Source organism: Oncorhynchus gorbuscha, unplaced genomic scaffold (assembly GCF_021184085.1).
Source record: "Oncorhynchus gorbuscha isolate QuinsamMale2020 ecotype Even-year unplaced genomic scaffold, OgorEven_v1.0 Un_scaffold_1021, whole genome shotgun sequence".
Classification (NCBI taxonomy): Eukaryota; Metazoa; Chordata; class Actinopteri; order Salmoniformes; family Salmonidae; genus Oncorhynchus; species Oncorhynchus gorbuscha.
This window is the reverse complement of record NW_025745933.1, coordinates 135,412-157,228: the sequence shown is the minus strand read 5'-3', so window position 1 is coordinate 157,228 and position 21,817 is coordinate 135,412. Positions and strand designations below refer to the sequence as shown.

At 39.2% G+C, this 21,817-nt stretch overlaps 1 protein-coding gene and 1 long non-coding RNA gene across 2 annotated transcripts in view; both read left to right on the top strand.

The window, feature by feature from the left end:
* LOC124021014 (gastrula zinc finger protein XlCGF26.1-like) overlaps positions 1-21,817 on the top strand; it is a 100,884-nt gene that overhangs the window by 61,137 nt on the left and 17,930 nt on the right. The gene's annotated exons all lie outside the window — the stretch shown is intronic.
* On the top strand, positions 1,838-4,230 carry LOC124021017. The gene is made up of 3 exons (XR_006836181.1): positions 1,838-1,897; positions 2,013-2,107; positions 2,676-4,230. It is a non-coding gene; the product is annotated as an uncharacterized LOC124021017 (long non-coding RNA).

The window sequence follows — 21,817 nt, the reverse complement described above, 5'->3', positions numbered from 1 at the left end:
AATTAAATCATTCAAAAACCTTTATTAATGCAATTGTAGACAGAAGTTGACAATCAGGAACATAGCACGCATGTTTCCCAGTAAGTTCTGCATCAAAGAAAATGTCCCGTGTTATTTTATCGAACCCGAAGTGATGTCACTGCCTATGTCGTTATCTTTTACTCATGATACCAAAACAATGCCTACACAGCTATATAAACAAGGCTCTTAGTGTGTTATCTAAAAGCTTAGCAGTAAAATGTCCAAGTTGATTTATAGTGGAATGTCTGACTTGTCTTATCTCCTACACTCCCCTGCAGAGTTCTGTCTCAGTCACACATTTCTCAGAGGGGCCTCTTTATAAGGGGGGGGGGGGGGAGAACTAGAAAACCACTGTGGAATAATATTCAAACCTCATAATGTGTATATATATTGTAAATCTGTAGTCTAGGAGTCTATAAATGTAAAGAGGGTGGGGTCTTATTACCCCTCCCCTTCTATGAATACAACATAAGCATAATCAATTATTCTAATACATCAATCATTTGCTACAGCCCCAATCATGACCCCTAGGTGAACTCCTGACAGCAGTAACTGCTAATTTTGTACAAAATGAGTTAGTAATTTTTTATACATTAAATACATGCTTAATCATGTGAACAAGTGTCTTGCCTCTATTGTGTTTCGGAGAAAATGGGGGTCATGTTAGCAGTAACTGCATAAAGTTCCCGTGAAACCAAGGTAAATAAAATACATTTTTCTCAGTAACTGCCTTTTTACTTGGTAGGGCGTCGTAGTAAAATAGATTATGGAGTTGCTGTAGTTAGTAGCCAATGCCAAGAGTGTGCAAAACTGTAATCAAGGCAAAGGGTGGTTACCTTGAAGAATCTGAAATATAACAAATATTTTGATATTTTTAACACTTTCTGGGTTACTACATGATTCCATATGTGTTATTTCATAGTGTTGGTGTCTTAACTATTATTCTACAATGTAGAAAATAGTACAAATAAAGTAAAACCTTTGATTGAGGAAGTGTGTCCAAACTTTTGACTGGTACTGTATGTGTACAAAACAATATAATTCAGCACACAATAACAAAATAAACATATTTGATAAAAGCAATCACATTCAAATACAACGCAAATGGTCCAGGTGGCCATTTGATGAATTGTTCAGCAAACTTATGGCTTGGGGGTAGAAGCTGCCTTTTGTGACTAAGGGGCAGTATTTTCATTTTTTGGAAAAAATAACGTTCCCGTAGTAAACGGGATATTTTGACAGGACAACATGCTAGAATATGCATATAATTGACAGCTTAGGTTAGAAAACACTAAAGTTTCCAAAATTGTAAAAATATTGTCTGTGAGTACAACAGAATTGATATTGCAGCCTGTGAAAAATCCAATCCGGAAGTGACTCATATTTTGAAAGCTCTGCGTTCCAATGCGTCCCAATTGAGCAGTGAATGGGCTATGAACCAGATTACTTTTTCTCCGTATTCCCCAAGGTGCCTACAGCATTGTGACGTGATTTTACGCATTTATGTTGAAGAATACCCGGAAGCGGCTGCATTGCGCAACTGGTCACCTGATGGCTCCCAGAGTGATTCTTGCCTAAAATACAGAGGTAGCCATTATTCCAATCGGTCATACTGAAAAACTAATTGTCCAGGTGTATATATTATCCAATAGATATCTGAAAAACACCTTGAGGATTGATTATAAACGACGTTTGCCATGTTTCTGTCGATATTATGGAGCTAATTTTGAATATTTTTTTGGTGTTTTCGTGACTGCAATTTCTGGCGATTTCTCAGCCAAACGTGAAGAACAAACGGATAATATTTTTGGAAAAAAGGAACATTGGATATCTAACTGGGAGTCATGTGAGTGAAAACATCCTAAGCTCATCAAAGGTAAACGATTTAATTTGATTGCTTTTCTGATTTCCGTGACCAATTTACCTGCTGCTAGCTGGACAAAATGCTATGCTAGGCTATCGATAAACTTTTTAGCAACATAACTTTTCAGTCAGAAATGGCTGTGATTATGTTGCAGCTTCAGGACGATGGACAGCGTGATGTTCTGTGGTGGTCGCTGCAGCAGGGAAGAGAGAGAGACAACAGGTGATAGTCATTTTGTTTTGTCTGAGCACAATCGCATCAAACGCATGTTTAAAAATTTAAACCAATTGATTGGTTGGAAGAACAGATTAATCTTGGTGTCAGGGACAGCCCTAATGGACTGTACAAGGGAGGCTGGCCCCTGTGGACTCAAATGCTTCCAACAGTTGTGTCAAGTTGGCTGGATGTCCTTTGGGTGGTGGACCATTCTTGATACATAAGGGAAACTGTTCAGTGTGAAAAACCCAGCAGCATTGCAGTTCTTGACACAAACCGGTGGGCCTGACACGCATTACCACACCCCGTTCAAAGACACTTCAATCTTTTGTCTTGCTGATTCACCCTCTGAATGGCACACATACACAATCCATGTCTAAATGATCTCAATATTTAAAAATCCTTATTTAACCTGTCTATACCCCTTCATCTACAGCGATTTAACACGTGACATCAATAAGGGATCATAGCTTTCACCTGGTCAGTCTATGTCATGGAAGTAGCAGGTGTTCATAATATTTTGTATAATCACTGTTTATCACACTGACTTTTATTTCTGATGCTGTTCACACAGGTAACATTGAGACATTCTCTATATCCGGAGAGCAGCAGCAGGAAGATCACAGACCTAAGAGGTCTCACCACTTCCCACATTGTAAAGAGATTTTCCCAAGTCTTTCAAAGCTAAAAATACACACACGAGAGAAGCCTTACTCTTGCTCTGACTGTGGAAAATGCTTAATAACATCATCTGACCTAACAGTTCACCAGAGAACAGAACACACACAGGAGAGAAGCCGGGTGGTGCAGTGGTCTAAGGTAGAGACTCTGGGTTCGAGACCAGGCTCTGTCGCAGCCGGCCATGATCGGGAGGTCTCTCCCGAGACCGTACCGGAGTTGTAGCGATGAGACCAGATAGTAACTACTAAACATTTGGATACTACGAAATTGTGGAGAAAAAGGGGGTAAAATTTAAAAAATATATACTTTTTTTTTAAGCACATGAACATACAGGAGAAAAGCATTTTTCCTGCTCTGACTGCGGGAAGAGTTTTTCTCAACGGAGCATCTCAAAATACACCAACGTTTACATACAGGAGAGAAGCCTTACTCTTGCTCTGACTGTGGTAAATACTTCCCAACATCATCTGCGCTAAATGTTCATCAGACCCTCCCTGAATGCTTGAGGAAAAACAAGTGACTCTCCCCTCTTTCCATAATAATAATGAAATATAAAGTGGACAGCAGAGAACATGCCTATTGTTTACCCTCACTCCTAGAACAGACCAGAGCCTTAGATACGCAGTTTTACAAACAGTTCTTCTTTTTGTAAGCGTCACATGTCAAAGGTTGTGGATTCCCAGAACACCGAATATATTTTTTTATTTCAGAACAGTGCATGATAATGAATGAGGCATACTGCAGCACCCAAGACCTTTTGATTTCTATACAGGCTATTGTTCAAAAATATTCTACAACGGGTTGGTCAAAACAAGCTTTGTGATTGGTTGAGACGTGTTCTAAGCGATTCAAAAAACATTGTTTAGCACAGATGATGCAAAAATGGGAATCTTGTTTTCTGTTCTGTCTGACAGATCCCTGCTCATCCACTGGCCCATCAGCCCAGCCAGCCAATTAATTAACTTGATCTCCACTGTAAAAGGCATCTAGACATTATTTCCCCTTGCTTCTAGCCTAACATTTTTGTTTTGTTGTACAAACGTTGCTGTCTTTCTCTCAACATTTGCAACATCGTTTCATTATTGAAATTCAATATGCACTATCCTATTGAGAATTAACATGTCAGGACAAGACTGACATCTTGTCTCAGCCAGTTGAAATTATGAATCCGCAAAATCATTATGGATATATACAAAGAAATGTCCATTTAAAACCAGGTCAAAGGAAATTAAAAGTAGTTACTTTGCTGTTATTCTAGCTGCATGGTTTGATGTGACTGTTAATAGTAGTTGGCTAGCTAGCAGGCAAGGGATAAGAGTGTTATCAGTATAAATGTATAGCTGGGGAGGTGACGCCCATAAGGGAAGAGTATAACATGTGTTGTGAGCTTTCTAAATGCATGCACTCAGCTGACTGTATCCTTGGTATTAAACACTCTCTTAAACTTCTCAAGCTTTTGGTCTCAATTCCTTATTGCAAAGAGGTTGCAATTGCCTTTTCCGTCTGCAGTTTTCTGTGGTAATGAGCAAGCAGACACTGCATGTATCAGATAGAGATGGTGGGATTATCAGTTATTACCATTAGTTTGGGGGGGGGACCTTTTTTACTACATAATCTGTACATCAATAAACAAAAGTACATGTGTTTATCACATTTTATTCAAAATAATATATATCTGTATTTATCTACTCAGTACATGTCACACATTGGGACAAGCCAAGTCGCACGTCACCAATATTCTCTAAATCAAATCAGTGATGACTGTTTAACAGTCTTGTGGCCTGGAGATAGAAGTGGTTTCATTCTCTTGGCCCCAGCTTTGATGCACCTGTACTGTCTCCGCCTGATAGATGGTAACAGGGTGAACAGGCCGTGTCTCTGGTGGCTGAGGTTCTTGATGATCTTCTTGGCCTTCCACAGAGATCATCTACAATGCATATGTAATGGGTTGAAAAACGTAGACACGAAAACAGGCACCGCTTTAGTTTTTTAAAACCTCTTTTTTTGTCTAGCTAATCAATATCACTTATATTCTACATGCTTTAGCAGTAGTTAGTCCATCAGTCCAATAGATGTCGCTGTTGCACTGTGGTAGTGGGGGACCAGGAAGTTCCGGTAGACGCACACAATTCTTTAGAATAAACAAAACGCCTGAGCTGTGCTGTCCTTTTTTCTTTATCACTACAGGTATGTAATATCACTTTTAAACAGTCTAATATCGAAATAACGTCATGACATGTTAGATAACAAACCATTCAAGGTATTATGACGTTTGGGAAAGGTTTTGTGTCAAACCGAGTGTGTGAAGAATGTGATTAAAAAAGCACACGGCGCGGGGTCCACAACACGTTAATTTGTTCGGCTTTGCAGGTTCGTTAGCTTAGGTTCGTTGTGGGGAAGTTGCAGATAGAAATCCTCTGAATAGAACTGACATTCATATTTATGTTTGTTCAACATAATTAATTTCTATCTGAATGTGGCCAACATCTCCGTCCTCCAGCTGGACATAGGCCTGGTACCCGCTTGTGAAGCTAGCAACAATAGTGGAATTTGTGGTTCGCACTCAAAATAAAAGTCCCTCTTTGAAAGTGATAAACTGATTCAAAATAGTGGAATCATGTCATATTTGGACAAGATAACGCTAAACATGGTTGTTACTAAACAATGTTGTTACTTAATTTACATTGAATTACAATAACGAATTATTTAGTAAGTAAACAGGAAAACAAGTATTAGACCACATCATTGTATTCTTATGACTTTATGAAACGAGTTGGATTGTGCACCCATGAAACAGGTGACACCAACAGAAAACTATTATCAAGAATTAACACAAATATTAGCTTCTTAGCTCTTATTGCAGGACTTTCTGTGAAAAATCACCTTCCCAGTCAGTCTATTACAGGGGTTCTCCAGTACTTTTTCAGAAGGTCCAGTCACACACATATCCTTAGGTGGCAAAGGTCCGGATGGATATTGTCAGTTGTTGGCGTTGTAACAAATCCCTAACTTGCAATACCAAAATCTAAACAACCGGTCCGTATTGACCCAGTCTGGATCTGGACCGTGGTCCGTATTGACCCAGTCTGGATCTGGACCGTGGTCCGTATTGACCCGCTCTGGATCTGGACCGTGGTCCGTATTGACCCGCTCTGGATCTGGACCGTGGTCCGTATTGACCCGATCTGGATCTGGACCGTGGTCCGTATTGACCCGATCTGGATCTGGACCGTGGTCCGTATTGACCCGATCTGGATCTGGACCGTCTGACCCGATCTGGATCTGGACCGTGGTCCGTATTGACCCAATCTGGATCTGGACCGTGGGCCGTATTGACCCGATCTGGACCGTGGTCCGTATTGACCCACTCTGGATCCAGACCGAGGTCGACCAGTTGAGTATGGAGGGTCTTTTGTTTGTGTTGGACATTCATATTGCACTCTACAGTCTTACCTATGGATTGTTCAGTCTACTCAGTGACACCCACAGAACACAACTATGTAGAGTTTACACAAATATTAGCATCTCCGCTCTATTGCAGGACTCTGAAACCTCTGTTGTCCGGGAGTTGAACCCCGTCAGCTAAATTGCCGTGATCATCAGTGGTTTCAAGTTTCTCTGTACATTTTTGATGAGATGATCATAGCGAAAATTACATATTTTTGCAGTTCCCACTGTGTTACTGCATTGATTCTCATTGCCAAAAGGCTCAGGATAACTCCTAATTAAGGTGGGTAGCTGAAGGGCCTATTCAGCGCTTAAATAGACAACATGATTAGTCACAGGAACCAGGACTAATAAAGCCAATGCAACTGGCTGTTTTACAAACGCTAGGCCTTCCACATGGATGGACATTCATAAAATAAAGTTATAGGCCGACACTGTAGGATACACCACATCTGAACCAATCACTCAGACCTCATTAGACAGGTTTCCATTGATCCAGGCGCATCTGACCAAAGATTTTTTGTCAAAGTTTCTTTAGTCCTGAAAAATGAGGATAGGAAGTGTTTTTTGAATAATTGATGATTGCTGAATACCCGGTGCGTCATTACGCACAGCTGTTTTTTATCGTCACAAGTTAGTTAAATGTTAACTAACCCGAGCGGGAAATTGTTGGATCTATTTAGTATTTACTTTTTCTAAATGGCGACCAAAAAAATCACTGGACAAGTTATTGAAAACAGCTAATTTCACAAGATTTGAAAGCACTACAGCAGAGTACAGGAAAGTAAAGTTTAATTCAGTACAACAGTACAGAGTATAGTACAGTATAAAGTATTGTACGCTAATGTTCTCTAATGTTCTCCATTGGGGCTGGACGATATGGACCAAAAAATCATACAGCTTTATCTTGAGTTTTCAAACTTCTAGGTGATTCACCATAAATATCTCAGTTTAGATTCTAGGTGATTCACCATAAATATCTCAGTTTAGATTCTAGGTGATTCACCATAAATATCTCAGTTTAGATTCTAGGTGATTCACCATAAATATCTCAGTTTAGATTCTAGGTGATTCACCATAAATATCTCAGTTTAGATTCTAGGTGATTCACCATAAATATCTCAGTTTAGATTCTAGGTGATTCACCATAAATATCTCAGTTTAGATTCTAGGTGATTCACCATAAATATCTCAGTTTAGATTCTAGGTGATTCACCATAAATATCTCAGTTTAGATTCTAGGTGATTCACCATAAATATCTCAGTTTAGATTCTAGGTGATTCACCATAAATATCTCAGTTTAGATTCTAGGTGATTCACCATAAATATCTCAGTTTAGATTCTAGGTGATTCACCATAAATATCTCAGTTTAGATTCTAGATGATTCACCATAAATATCTCAGTTTAGTTTCTAGGTGATTCACCATAAATATCTCAGTTTAGATTCTAGGTGATTCACCATAAATATCTCAGTTTAGATTCTAGGTGATTCACCATAAATATCTCAGTTTAGATTCTAGGTGATTCACCATAAATATCTCAGTTTAGATTCTAGGTGATTCACCATAAATATCTCAGTTTAGATTCTAGGTGATTCACCATAAATATCTCAGTTTAGATTCTAGGTGATTCACCATAAATATCTCAGTTTAGATTCTAGGTGATTCACCATAAATATCTCAGTTTAGATTCTAGGTGATTCACCATAAATATCTCAGTTTAGATTCTAGGTGATTCACCATAAATATCTCAGTTTAGATTCTAGGTGATTCACATAAATATCTCAGTTTAGTTTCTAGGTGATTCACCATAAATATCTCAGATTCTAGGTGATTCCATAAATATCTCAGTTTAGATTCTAGGTGATTCACCATAAATATCTCAGTTTAGATTCTAGGTGATTCACCATAAATATCTCAGTTTAGATTCTAGGTGATTCACCATAAATATCTCAGTTTAGATTCTAGGTCATTCACCATAAATATCTCAGTTTAGATTCTAGGTGATTCACCATAAATATCTCAGTTTAGATTCTAGGTGATTCACCATAAATATCTCAGTTTAGATTCTAGGTGATTCACCATAAATATCTCAGTTTAGATTCTAGGTGATTCACCATAAATATCTCAGTTTAGATTCTAGGTGATTCACCATAAATATCTCAGTTTAGATTCTAGGTGATTCACCATAAATATCTCAGTTTAGTTTCTAGGTGATTCACCATAAATATCTCAGTTTAGATTCTAGGTGATTCACCATAAATATCTCAGTTTAGATTCTAGGTGATTCACCATAAATATCTCAGTTTAGATTCTAGGTGATTCAGTTTAGATTCTAGGTGATTCACCATAAATATCTCAGTTTAGATTCTAGGTGATTCACCATAAATATCTCAGTTTAGATTCTAGGTGATTCACCATAAATATCTCAGTTTAGATTCTAGGTGATTCACCATAAATATCTCAGTTTAGATTCTAGGTGATTCACCATAAATATCTCAGTTTAGATTCTAGGTGATTCACCATAAATATCTCAGTTTAGATTCTAGGTGATTCACCATAAATATCTCAGTTTCAAGTTTCTAGGTGATTCACCATAAATATCTCAGTTTAGATTCTAGGTGATTCACCATAAATATCTCAGTTTAGATTCTAGGTGATTCACCATAAATATCTCAGTTTAGATTCTAGGTGATTCACCATAAATATCTCAGTTTAGATTCTAGGTGATTCACCATAAATATCTCAGTTTAGATTCTAGGTGATTCACCATAAATATCTCAGTTTAGATTCTAGGTGATTCACCATAAATATCTCAGTTTAGATTCTAGGTGATTCACCATAAATATCTCAGTTTAGTTTCTAGGTGATTCACCATAAATATCTCAGTTTAGATTCTAGGTGATTCACCATAAATATCTCAGTTTAGATTCTAGGTGATTCACCATAAATATCTCAGTTTAGATTCTAGGTGATTCACCATAAATATCTCAGTTTAGATTCTAGGTGATTCAAATATCTCAGTAAATGATTCTAAATATCAGTTTAGATTCTAGGTGATTCACCATAAATATCTCAGTTTAGATTCTAGGTGATTCACCATAAATATCTCAGTTTAGTTCTCTAGATTCACCATAAATATCTCAGTTTAGATTCTAGGTGATTCACCATAAATATTCTCAGAGATTCTAGGTGATTCACCATAAATATCTCAGTTTAGATTCTAGGTGATTCACCATAAATATCTCAGTTTAGATTCTAGGTGATTCACCATAAATATCTCAGTTTAGATTCTAGGTGATTCACCATAAATATCTCAGTTTAGATTCTAGGTGATTCACCATAAATATCTCAGTTTAGATTCTAGGTGATTCACCATAAATATCTCAGTTTAGATTCTAGGTGATTCACCATAAATATCTCAGTTTAGATTCTAGGTGATTCACCATAAATATCTCAGTTTAGATTCTAGGTGATTCACCATAAATATCTCAGTTTAGATTCTAGGTGATTCACCATAAATATCTCAGTTTAGATTCTAGGTGATTCACCATAAATATCTCAGTTTAGATTCTAGGTGATTCACCATAAATATCTCAGTTTAGATTCTAGGTGATTCACCATAAATATCTCAGTTTAGATTCTAGGTGATTCACCATAAATATCTCAGTTTAGATTCTAGGTGATTCACCATAAATATCTCAGTTTAGTTTCTAGGTGATTCACCATAAATATCTCAGTTTAGATTCTAGGTGATTCACCATAAATATCTCAGTTTAGATTCTAGGTGATTCACCATAAATATCTCAGTTTAGATTTCTAGTTTAGATTCTAGGTGATTCACCATAAATATCTCAGTTTAGATTTCTAATTCAGTCATAAATATCTCAGTTTAGATAATTCACCATAATGAGTTTAGATTCTAGGTGATTCACCATAAATATCTCAGTTTAGATTCTAGGTGATTCACCATAAATATCTCAGTTTAGATTCTAGGTGATTCACCATAAATATCTGAGTTTAGATTAGGTGATTCAATTCTAGGTGATTCACCATAAATATCTCAGTTTAGATTCAGGTGATTCACCATAAATATCTCAGTTTAGATTCTAGGTGATTCACCATAAATATCTCAGTTTAGATTCTAGGTGATTCACCATAAATATCTCAGTTTAGATTATTCTAGGTGATTCACCATAAATATCTCAGTTTAGTTTCTAGGTGATTCACCATAAATATCTCAGTTTAGATTCTAGGTGATTCACCATAAATATCTCAGTTAGATTCTAGGTGATTCACCATAAATATCTCAGTTTAGATTCTAGGTGATTCACCATAAATATCTCAGTTTAGATTCTAGGTGATTCACCATAAATATCTCAGTTTAGATTCTAGGTGATTCAGTTTAGATTCTAGGTGATTCACCATAAATATCTCAGTTTAGATTCTAGGTGATTCACCATAAATATCTCAGTTTAGTTTCTAGGTGATTCACCATAAATATCTCAGTTTAGATTCTAGATTCACCATAAATATCTCAGTTTAGATTCTAGGTCACATAAATATCTCACTAGGTGATTCACCATAAATATCTCAGTTTAGATTCTAGATTCACCATAAATATCTCAGTTTAGATTCTAGGTCACATAAATATCTCAGTTTAGATTCATGATTCACCATAAATATCTCAGTTTAGCTAGGTGATTCACCATAAATATCTCAGTTTAGATTCTAGGTGATTCACCATAAATATCTCAGTTTAGATTCTAGGTGATTCACCATAAATATCTCAGTTTAGATTCTAGGTGATTCACCATAAATATCTCAGTTTAGTGATTCACCATAAATATCTCACATGGTTTAGATTCTAGGTGATTCACCATAAATATCTCAGTTTAGATTCTAGGTCACATAAATATCTCAGTTTAGATTCTAGGTGATTCACCATAAATATCTCAGTTTAGATTCTAGATTCACCATAAATATCTCAGTTTATTCTAGGTCACATACATAAATATCAGTTTAGGGTGATTCAGTTTAGTTTCATAAATGAGCCTTGTTAAAGGTTGAATACACTGCATTTCTAACAGTCAATAATCTAATGAATTCAGGGCTTGTGAAGTTATACATGAGGCTAAATATAAGCCTTCCACAACATGACACCCACTAATCATTTAAATCAAATGTTATTTGTCACATACACATGGTTAGCAGATGTTATTTGTCACATACACATGGTTAGCAGATGTTATTTGTCACATACACATGGTTAGCAGATGTTATTGGTCACATACACATGGTTAGCAGATGTTATTGGTCACATACACATGGTTAGCAGATGTTATTTGTCACATACACATGGTTAGCAGATGTTATTGGTCACATACACATGGTTAGCAGATGTTATTGGTCACATACACATGGTTAGCAGATGTTATTGGTCACATACACATGGTTAGCAGATGTTATTTGTCACACACATGGTTAGCAGATGTTATTGGTCACATACACATGGTTAGCAGATGTTATTTGTCACATACACATGGTTAGCAGATGTTAATTGTCACATACACATGGTTAGCAGATGTTATTGGTCACATACACATGGTTAGCAGATGTTATTGGTCACATACACATGGTTAGCAGATGTTATTGGTCACATACACATGGTTAGCAGATGTTATTTGTCACATACACATGGTTAGCAGATGTTATTGGTCACATACACATGGTTAGCAGATGTTATTGGTCACATACACATGGTTAGCATATGTTATTTGTCACATACACATGGTTAGCAGATGTTATTGGTCACATACACATGGTTAGCAGATGTTATTGGTCACATACACATGGTTAGCAGATGTTATTTGTCACATACACATGGTTAGCAGATGTTATTTGTCACATACACATGGTTAGCAGATGTTAATTGTCACATACACATGGTTAGCAGATGTTATTGGTCACATACACATGGTTAGCAGATGTTATTGGTCACATACACATGGTTAGCAGATGTTATTGGTCACATACACATGGTTAGCAGATGTTATTGGTCACATACACATGGTTAGCAGATGTTATTGGTCACATACACATGGTTAGCAGATGTTATTGGTCACATACACATGGTTAGCAGATGTTATTGGTCACATACACATGGTTAGCAGATGTTAATGTGAGTGTAGCGAAATGCTTGTGCTTCTAGTTCTGACAATGCAGTAATATCCAACGAGTAATCTAACAATTCCAAAACTACTACCTTATATACAAACAAGTGTAAAGGGATAAAGAATATGTACATAAAAATATGAATGAGTGATGGTACAGAACGGCATAGGCAAGATGCAGTAGATGGTATCGAGTACAGTATATACATATGAGATGAGTAATGTAGGGTATGTAAACATTATATTAAGTAGCATTGTTTAAAGTGGCTAGTGATATATTTTACATACATTTCCATCAATTCCCATTATTAAAGTGGCTGGAGTTGAGTCAGTGTGTTGGCAGCAGCCACTCAATGTTAGTGGTGGTTGTTTAACAGTCTGATGGCCTTGAGATAGAAGCTGTTTTTCAGTCTCTCGGTCCCTGCTGTGATGTACCTGTACTGACCTCGCCTTCTGGATGATAGCGGGGTGAACAGGCAGTGGCTCGGGTGGTTGTTGTCCTTGATGATCTTTATGGCCTTCCTGTGACATCGGGTGGTGTGGGTGTCCTGGAGGGCAGGTAGAGATTTGCGTCGTCTGTGGACCTATTTGGGCGGTAAGCAAATTGGAGTCGGTCTAGGGTGTCAGGTAGGGTGGAGGTAATATGGTCCTTGACTAGTCTCTCAAAGCACTTCATGATGACGGAAGTGAGTGCTACGGGGCGGTAGTCGCTTAGCTCAGTTACCTTAGCTTTCTTGGGAACAGGGACGATGGTGACCCTCTTGAAACATGTGGGAACAGCAGACTGGGATAAGGATTGATTGAATATGTCCGTAAACACACCAGTCAGCTGGTCTGCGCATGCTTTGATGACGCGGCTGGGGATGCCGTCTGGGCCTGCAACCTTGCGAGGGTTAACACGTTTAAATGTTTTAGTGTCCGCAGGTTTTGGTTGCGGGCCGTGTCAGTGGCGCTGTATTGTCCTCAAAGCGGGCAAAAAGTTATTTCGTCTGCCTGGGAGCAAGACATCCTGGTCCGTGACGGGGCTGGTTTTCTTTTTGTAATCTGTGATTGACTGTAGACCCTGCCATATACCTCTTGTGTCTGAGCCATTGAATTGTGACTCTACTTTGTCTCTATAATGACGCTTAGCTTGGTTGATTGCCTTGCGGAGGGAATAGCTACACTGTTTGTATTCGGTCATGTTTCCGGGCACCTTGCCCTGGTTAAAAGCAGTGGTTCGCGCTTTCAGTTTCACGCAAATTGCTGCCATCAATCGACAGTTTCTGGTTTGGGAATGTTGTAATCGTTGCTATGGAAACGACATTGTCAATGCACTTTCTAATGAACTCGCTCACCGAATCAGCGTATTCGTCAATGTTGTTGTTGGAAGCAATGCGGAACATATCCCAGTCCACGTGATCGAAGCTATCAAAATAGTTTAACCTTTTTTGTTGCAATAATCACTGATCGGGCTTTCAATTCTGTCTATGAAAATGACTCTTTGTTAAAAAAGTACTAACTTATTGTAGCAGGCATTAGCCTATAGAAAATGAACACAGGTCTGTCTCATCAACAGTCTCTCAAGCCCACGTGCTAGTGATTAGCCAGCTAATCTTTATATAACAAATTTAGTCAACTTGGATCTATTTGCTAACAAGGTTGAACAGTTGAATTGTTATGAACACACCATTCTGTCTCCAACTGTTTGAAAAGCATGTTAGCCTGTCCACCTTGTTCAGATGTTAAATCAAGTGGCCAACCTTGTAGCTCAAAATGAGAACGAGTTGCCAATAGCTTTTGTATAATTGTTTTATGCTTATTGCACATTTATAAAAACAGACTAGAGAACTATTATAATAGTATTTGGCTAAAATACTGCTAGCAGTACTAATTCTAGCATTCATTATCCAGAATAAATGTTCATTGATACTCCCGTTTAGTAGTGTAACTCTGCTCTCAATCTGAGTAGTTGAGACATAAAAAGGGCATTGATAGAAAAGGTAACTTCTCCTCTATTACAGTAAAATAATGTCTCAATGTGTTTTGGTGTCAATATGAACCATTATTTTGGACCAAACCACAAATGTAAATAGCTAGTTGAAACCGCTTGCCAGAGAGGCAGGGGGAGGTGCTTGGTGTGTGTAAATCCTAGAGGAAAATGCCAATGCTTTTCTATTGGCTTGTTTTGGACCTAAGCTTGTCCCCCTGCCTTCCCACCTTTGGGACAACGATTCCTCGTTTTAGGATGGGCATTGCCACTGAGGGCTTCTACCATTTAGTAGTCAACTGTGTGGGTGTAACAGTACTCTTCTTGCGTTGTGTACAATCAATCATCGACACGAGCTCCAACAGCACCAGTCATGGAGCTTTATTCTGATAGAAACAGCACAAAATTGCACGTCATGCAATGCACAGCTCACCATCCAACTCTGCACTCACGCACTGTACAAAATATACAATATACTCACCAGACACAGTAAGTTCCTAACTAGTATTAGCTGGAATTCTCTACAACAAAATGCATAACAAATATGCACCAAAAACGCTGCATCTTGTGTGATGTTCAAATAACTTTTACAAACAAATTTATATAAATTGTACATTTAAATCATCACTTGGGAGTATAAAATCACTTTTGACGTACGGTGCTTTGCAACCAACAACTTACCGCTGGTTTGGTGCTTGTTCACTGGGACGATTCTAACTGGAACATCCCCCCTCGTAAGCAAGCTACGCAAACCAGCCAATAAGATGCCATGTTGAGTAGGCGAAGGCAAGACAAAACTAAAACCTAAAACCAAAAACCCATTGGCTTAACAATAAAGTGGCAAGGGGAATCACCAATATAACCCTGTTACATGGGGATTCCTATGGGTTAGCAGCAATCAGCCAATCAGAGCATTGCCTTCTTCAAATTGGGTTCTATGGTTTGTAAATGTCTTTAATCCCACCATCTAGATTATGCAGGTGAATAGTGCTGCCTAAAACAGCTGCAACCTTGTACTAAATGGTTTTGGAGTCATTTATGTGAATTTGGGAAATCTACTATAGGTTCTGTGTACTTACGTTGTGTAATTTAAAGTGTGAACTTTGTCTAATGGGAAATTTTAAAAATGGTTTGTTGTCAATGTTTAGCGACCTGATTTAATATAGTTTTAGAGAATAAAGTGCCATAACTGTCAATACTAACTTTTGTGTCCATTTCTCTTTATTACTACAGACCGACTCAGATTAAGTCTGAGGCCGGTAACATCAACAGTGAGGACAGACCCCAGCCTGCCTCTCTCCTTCCACACTGAGTAGAAACCTACAGTCACTGGGTCCTGATTGTGACAGTGGAGCTCAGTTTTCACTGCAGGATCCAGAGATGGCATCAGTGAAGCTGGAAGACTGCAGTCAAACACTGGAGCTGAATGTCAACATTAAAGATGAAGAAGAGGAGAAGATTGGGAAATCTGTTTCTCATGGTAAGAGCAGGTTCTATCTAACTAAGTTTGTTGTTCATTCCAACTTCCCAATGTGTATGAAAAGTTGCAGTAGAACTGTTTCATGATGAACTGTTTGCATGGTTTGACACCAGTATTGCCAGCATTTGTTTTATTCACTGGGTTATTTGGAGTGATCAGAGAGCAGACTAAAGAAGTGAAGTAGACAAACTACCAGTGTTTTAAGGTTCTATGAAATTAGTCTGTGTAGTTACTAACCATTGTGAGTGGAGGATGACAAGCCCCTTTTTAGCTTTCATCTCCTACCCACTTTTAGAATAGTTGTTTTCACCTGCATTGTACAGCCTACTGATATGAATACATACACTCCTAAAAAAAATAAAGGGAACATTAAAATAACACATCCTAGATCTGAATGAATGAAATACATAGTTGAATGTGCTGACAACAAAATCACACAAAAATGATCAATGGAAATCTAATTTATCAACCCATGGCGGTCTGGATTTGGAGTCACACTCAAAATTAAAGTGGAAAACCACACTACAGGCTGATCCAACTTTGATGTAATGTCCTTAAAACAAGTCCAAATGAGGCTCCGTAGTGTGTATGACCTCCCTACAACGCCTGGGCATGCTCCTGATGAGGTGGCGGATGGTCTCCTGAGGGATCTCCTCCTCCTTGTCAATCAGTGTTGCTTCCTAAGTGGACAGTTTGATTTCACAGAAGTGTGATTGACTTGGAGTTACATTGTGTTGTTTAAGTGTTCCCTTTATTTTTTTGAGCCGTGTATGTCACCTGGTACAGCAGAAGAGGACTGGCCCCCCCTCTGAGCCTGGTTCCTCTCTACGTTTCTTCCTAGGTTCCTGCTTTCTGGGGAGTTTTTCGTGGCCACTTTGCTTTTTATATCTACATTGCTTGCTCTTTGTGGATTGAGGCTGGGTTTCTGTTAAGCACTTTGTGATAACTGCTGATGTAATAATGGCTACATACAATACATATTATTGACATGTATATCACACCAACTGACTGGTTCGTCTGATGTTGTTCGCACAGGAGACCATGTTGAGACATTATCTACATCCAGAGAGCAACAGCAGCAGGAAGATCACAGAGCTAAGAGGTCTCACCACTGCCCACATTGTGAGGAGCTTTTCCCAATTCTATCAAAGCTAAAAATACACATGAAAATACACATAGGAAAGAATCTGTATCCCTGCTCTGACTGTGGGAAGAGATTCACAACAGCAGGGTCTCTGACAGTTCATCGGAGATTGCACACTGGAGAGAAGCCGTACTCCTGCTCTGACTGTGTAAAATGCTTCACAACATCTGCTCATCTAGAAGTTCATCAGAGAACACACACAGGAGAGAAGCCTTACTCCTGCTCTGACTGTGGAACGAGTTTCTCTCTACTGTGCAACTTAAAAACACATGAACATATACATACAGGAGTGAAGCCTTATTCCTGCTCTGACTGTGGAAAGAGTTTCTCTCTACTGTGCAACTTAAAAACACATAAACGTAGACATACAGGACTGAAGCCATACCCCTGCTCTGAATGTGTAAAATGCTTCACAACATCAACTGAGCTAAAAGTACACCAGAGAACACACACAGGAGAGAAGCCTTACTCCTGCTTTGACTGTGGGGTGAGGTTCTCCCAACGGTGCACCTTAAAACAACATGAACGTATACACACGGGAGAGAAGCCTTACTCCTGCTCTGACTGTGTAAAATGTAAGTAATTAATTAGCATTTTATTGCATGACATAAGTATTTGATACATCAGAAAAGCAGAACTTAATATTTGTTATAGAAACCTTTGTTTGCAATTACAGAGATCATACGTTTCCTGTAGTTCTTGACCAGGTTTGCACACACTGCATCAGGGATTTTGGCCCACTCCTCCATACAGACCTTCTCCAGATCCTTCAGGTTTCGGGGCTGTCGCTGGGCAATACGGACTTTCAGCTCCCTCCAAAGATTTTCTATTGGGTTCAGGTCTGGAGACTGGCTAGGCCACTCCAGGACCTTGAGATGCTTCTTACGGAGCCACTCCTTAGTTGCCCTGGCTGTGTGTTTCGGGTCATTGTCATGCTGGAAGGCCCAGCCATGACCCATCTTCGACGCTCTTACTGAGGGAAGGAGGTTGTTGGCCAAGATCTCGCGATACATGACCCCATCCATCCTCCCCTCAATACGGTGCAGTCGTCCTGTCCCCTTTGCAGAAAAGCATCCCCGAAGAATGATGTTTCCACCTCCATGCTTCACGGTTAGGATGGTGTTCTTGGGGTTGTACTCATCCTTCTTCCTCCAAACACGGCAAGTGGAGTTTAGACCAAAAAGCTATATTTTTGTCTCATCAGACCACATGACCTTCTCCCATTCCTCCTCTGGATCATCCAGATGGTCATTGGCAAACTTTAGACAGGCCTGGACATGCGCTGGCTTGAGCAGGGGGACCTTGCGTATGCTGCAGGATTTTAATCCATGACGGCGTAGTGTGTTACTAATGGTTTTCTTTGAGATTGTGGTCCCAGCTCTCTTCAGGTCATTGACCAGGTCCTGCCGTGTAGTTCTGGGCTGATCCCTCACCTTCCTCATGATCATTGGTGCCCCATGAGGTGAGATCTTGCATGGAGCCCCAGACCGAGAGAGATTGACCGTCATCTTGAACTTCTTCCATTTTCTAATAATGGCGCCAACAGTTGTTGCCTTCTCACCAAGCTGCTTGCCTATTGTCCTGTAGCCCATCCCAGCCTTGTGTAGGTCAACAATTTTATCCCTGACGTCCTTACACAGCTCTCTGGTCTTGGCCATTGTGGAGAGGTTGGAGTCTGTTTGATTGAGTGTGTGGACAGGTGTCTTTTATACATGTAACGAGTTCAAACAGGTGCAGTTAATACAGGTAATGAGTGGAGAACAGGAGAGCTTCTTAAAGAAACTAACAGGTCTGTGAGAGCTGGAATTCTTACTCGTTGGTAGGTGATCAAATACTTATGTCATGCAATAAAATGCAAATTAATTACTTAAAAATCATACAATGTGATTTTCTGGATTTTTGTTTTAGATTCCGTCTCTCACAGTTGAAGTGTACCTATGATAAAAAAATACAGATCTCTACATGCTTAAGTAGGAAACACTGCTGATTTTGCAGGTTATCAAATACTTGTTCTCCCCACTGTATGTCTGTTACGTTTTTGGCGGGTCAATTAAGGAAGACATCCTCTTCTGGAAACCAGAACAACAGGATATCTTTAAAAAGTACTGGACAGTTTTGTGACATCAAATGGACTTAGGTGGTCAAGATGTGTTGGTATCTGTACTGATGGCGCGAAAGCCATGACAGGGAGACATGGTGGAGTGGTAACGTGCGTGCAACCTGTTGCTCCCGACACTACTACAGTGAAAATTGGGACCTTTGGTTAACATGAACAACACATGTGGGAAAAAGATGTACATATAGGGAGGAACATAATACTGTACCACAAGAGAAAGATACAGTTAGAGTGTATTTGCCATTCTGGTAAAATGCATTGTCTATTGTATAGGACAGGAGGTCAAAGCACAGGCCTATAGAATAGAGGAATGTATAGTATTTTTAGTACAGAGGAGACACATAGTCTGCTGATCCTAGATATGAACACACAAACAAAGGAACGCATTAAGCTAAGTGCAGGGACAAAGCAAGCCTATAGAATAGAGGAATGTATCTTATTTTTAGGACAAAGCAAGGGTCTTGCCACCATTATAATCTGACGAAAAGCAGATATGGGCGTTATTGGGCGTGAACAAGCAGGAAGCCTGAACTAGAAAGATAATGGTGGCAGAAGAATTAGGGGAAGTATGTTTATCTGCATATGGGTTGGACCCATATGCTATATGTGTATAAATACAGGAGCCGGGGCTCTGGGAAGCGGTGTGTGTTCTGCGGACCACTCCGGCTTGTTATACTTTGTATTAAAAGCCTATTTGATTTCACAAGTTATTGCAAGTGTCATATTTGAACCGATTTTCCACGACACACACAGGTCTTTTCATCATTGTATGATTTTTTTTTGTGTGCAAATGAACTCAAGCTTACTGAAAATGTTGAATGTGATCTAGCGAAGCACCTGAATTAGTTTGGTGTGCAAATACGCAGGTACTTTCCTGAAACGGATGACACAAACTAGATTCGTTATCCCTTTCATGCCCTGCCTCCAGTCCACTTACCGATATCTGAACAAGAGAGCCTCATCAAAATTGCAACATGCGGTTCTGTGAAAATGTAATTTAATCAGAAGCTAATGCCAGATTTCTGGATTGGGCTGTGCTCAGAGGAGCCTGCCTTGGCAAATCACGCTGTTAAGACACTGATGCCCTTTGGAACCACGTACCTATGTGAGAGTGGATTCTCGGCCCTCGCTAGCATAAAAACTAAATACAGGCACAGACTGTGTGTGGAAAAGGATTTAAGACAGACTCTCTCCAATAAAACCCAACATTGCAGAGTTATGTGAATCCTTTCAAGCAAACCCTTCTCATTATCCTGTGGTGAGTTATTCACAATTTTCAATGAGCAAGTAAGGTTTTATATGTAAAATTGCTAAATAAAGAGCCAAATTGATTATTATTATTATTTGTGCCCTAGTCCTATAAGAGCTTTTGTCACAACCAGGCTTGTGTAAAGTGACAAACTCACACTCATTCTTACGTTTAATAAATGTATTGTATAGTGTGTGTGTGTGTGGTGTGTGTGTGTGACAGGCTAACAATATTTGAGAGCACGCTGACCCTGTTGCTAGAGGGTATGCAGCTGGAGGTTGAATGTTTGAAGGGTTACGGGACTATAAACATTTTGGGAACCGCTGTTCTAGATAATCCCAGTTTCTGCTGTGTCATGCTGATGGGAAGACTAGGCTATGGAGAAGACCATGAGTACATGCATCCATGCCGTGTGTCATCATTGTAGGCTGGCAGTGATGCTGTGGGGTGTGTTTTCAGGGCACACATTGGGAGCCTTGATAATTGTGGAGCAATGTATTAATACCACAGGATGTCTAAACATAATTTCCAATCAGGTCCATCCCTTTATGGCAGCAATGTATCCAGCTGCAAATTAATGTTTTCTGCAGGATTATGCCACATGCCACAAGGCTAGTCCAGGAATGGTTCCATGGGCCTGCCGAGTCACCAGATCTCAATCCAATTGTGCATCTGTGGGAGGAGATGGAACGAGCTATTCAGAGTAGATATCCACTCCCAGCCAACCCGACACAACTGTGGAAAGCATTGGAGTCATCATGGCCCAGCATCCCTGTGGGTTTCTTTCCACACCATGTGGAGTCCATGGCCTGACGAATTGAGGCTGTTCTGAGGACAAAGGGGATTGCAACTCAATATTAGGATGGTGTTCCTAATATTTTGTATACTCAGTGCTAAATAATTATTCAGACCCCTGGACTTTTACCACATTTTGTTACAAAAATTCCTCAATCTACACACAAAGCCCATAATGACAAATTGAAAACAGTTTGATTTTTTGGGGGCAAATAATAAATAAGTATTCATACCATTTACTATGGAGACTCAATTGTTCTCAGGTGCATGCTGTTTCCATGAAGTATCCTTGTGATGTTTCAACAACTTGATTGGAGTCCACTTGGTAAATTCAATTCAAACAGGCACACACCAGTCTATATAAGGTCCCACAGTTGACAGTGCATGTCAGAGCATAGTGAAGCATGGTGGTGACAGCATCATGCTGTGGGTATGCTTTTCAACGGCAGGGACTGGGAGACTAGTCAGGATCGAGGGAAAAGTTGAACGGAGCAAAGTACAGAGAGCTCCTTGATGAAAACCTGCTCCACAGTTCTTAGAACCTCACACTGGTCCACTTTCCAACAGGACAATGACTCTAAGCACACAGCTAAGACAATGTTTGCAAAAAAAACTGTTTTTACATTGTAATTTTGGGGTGTTTTATGTAGATTGATGTCAT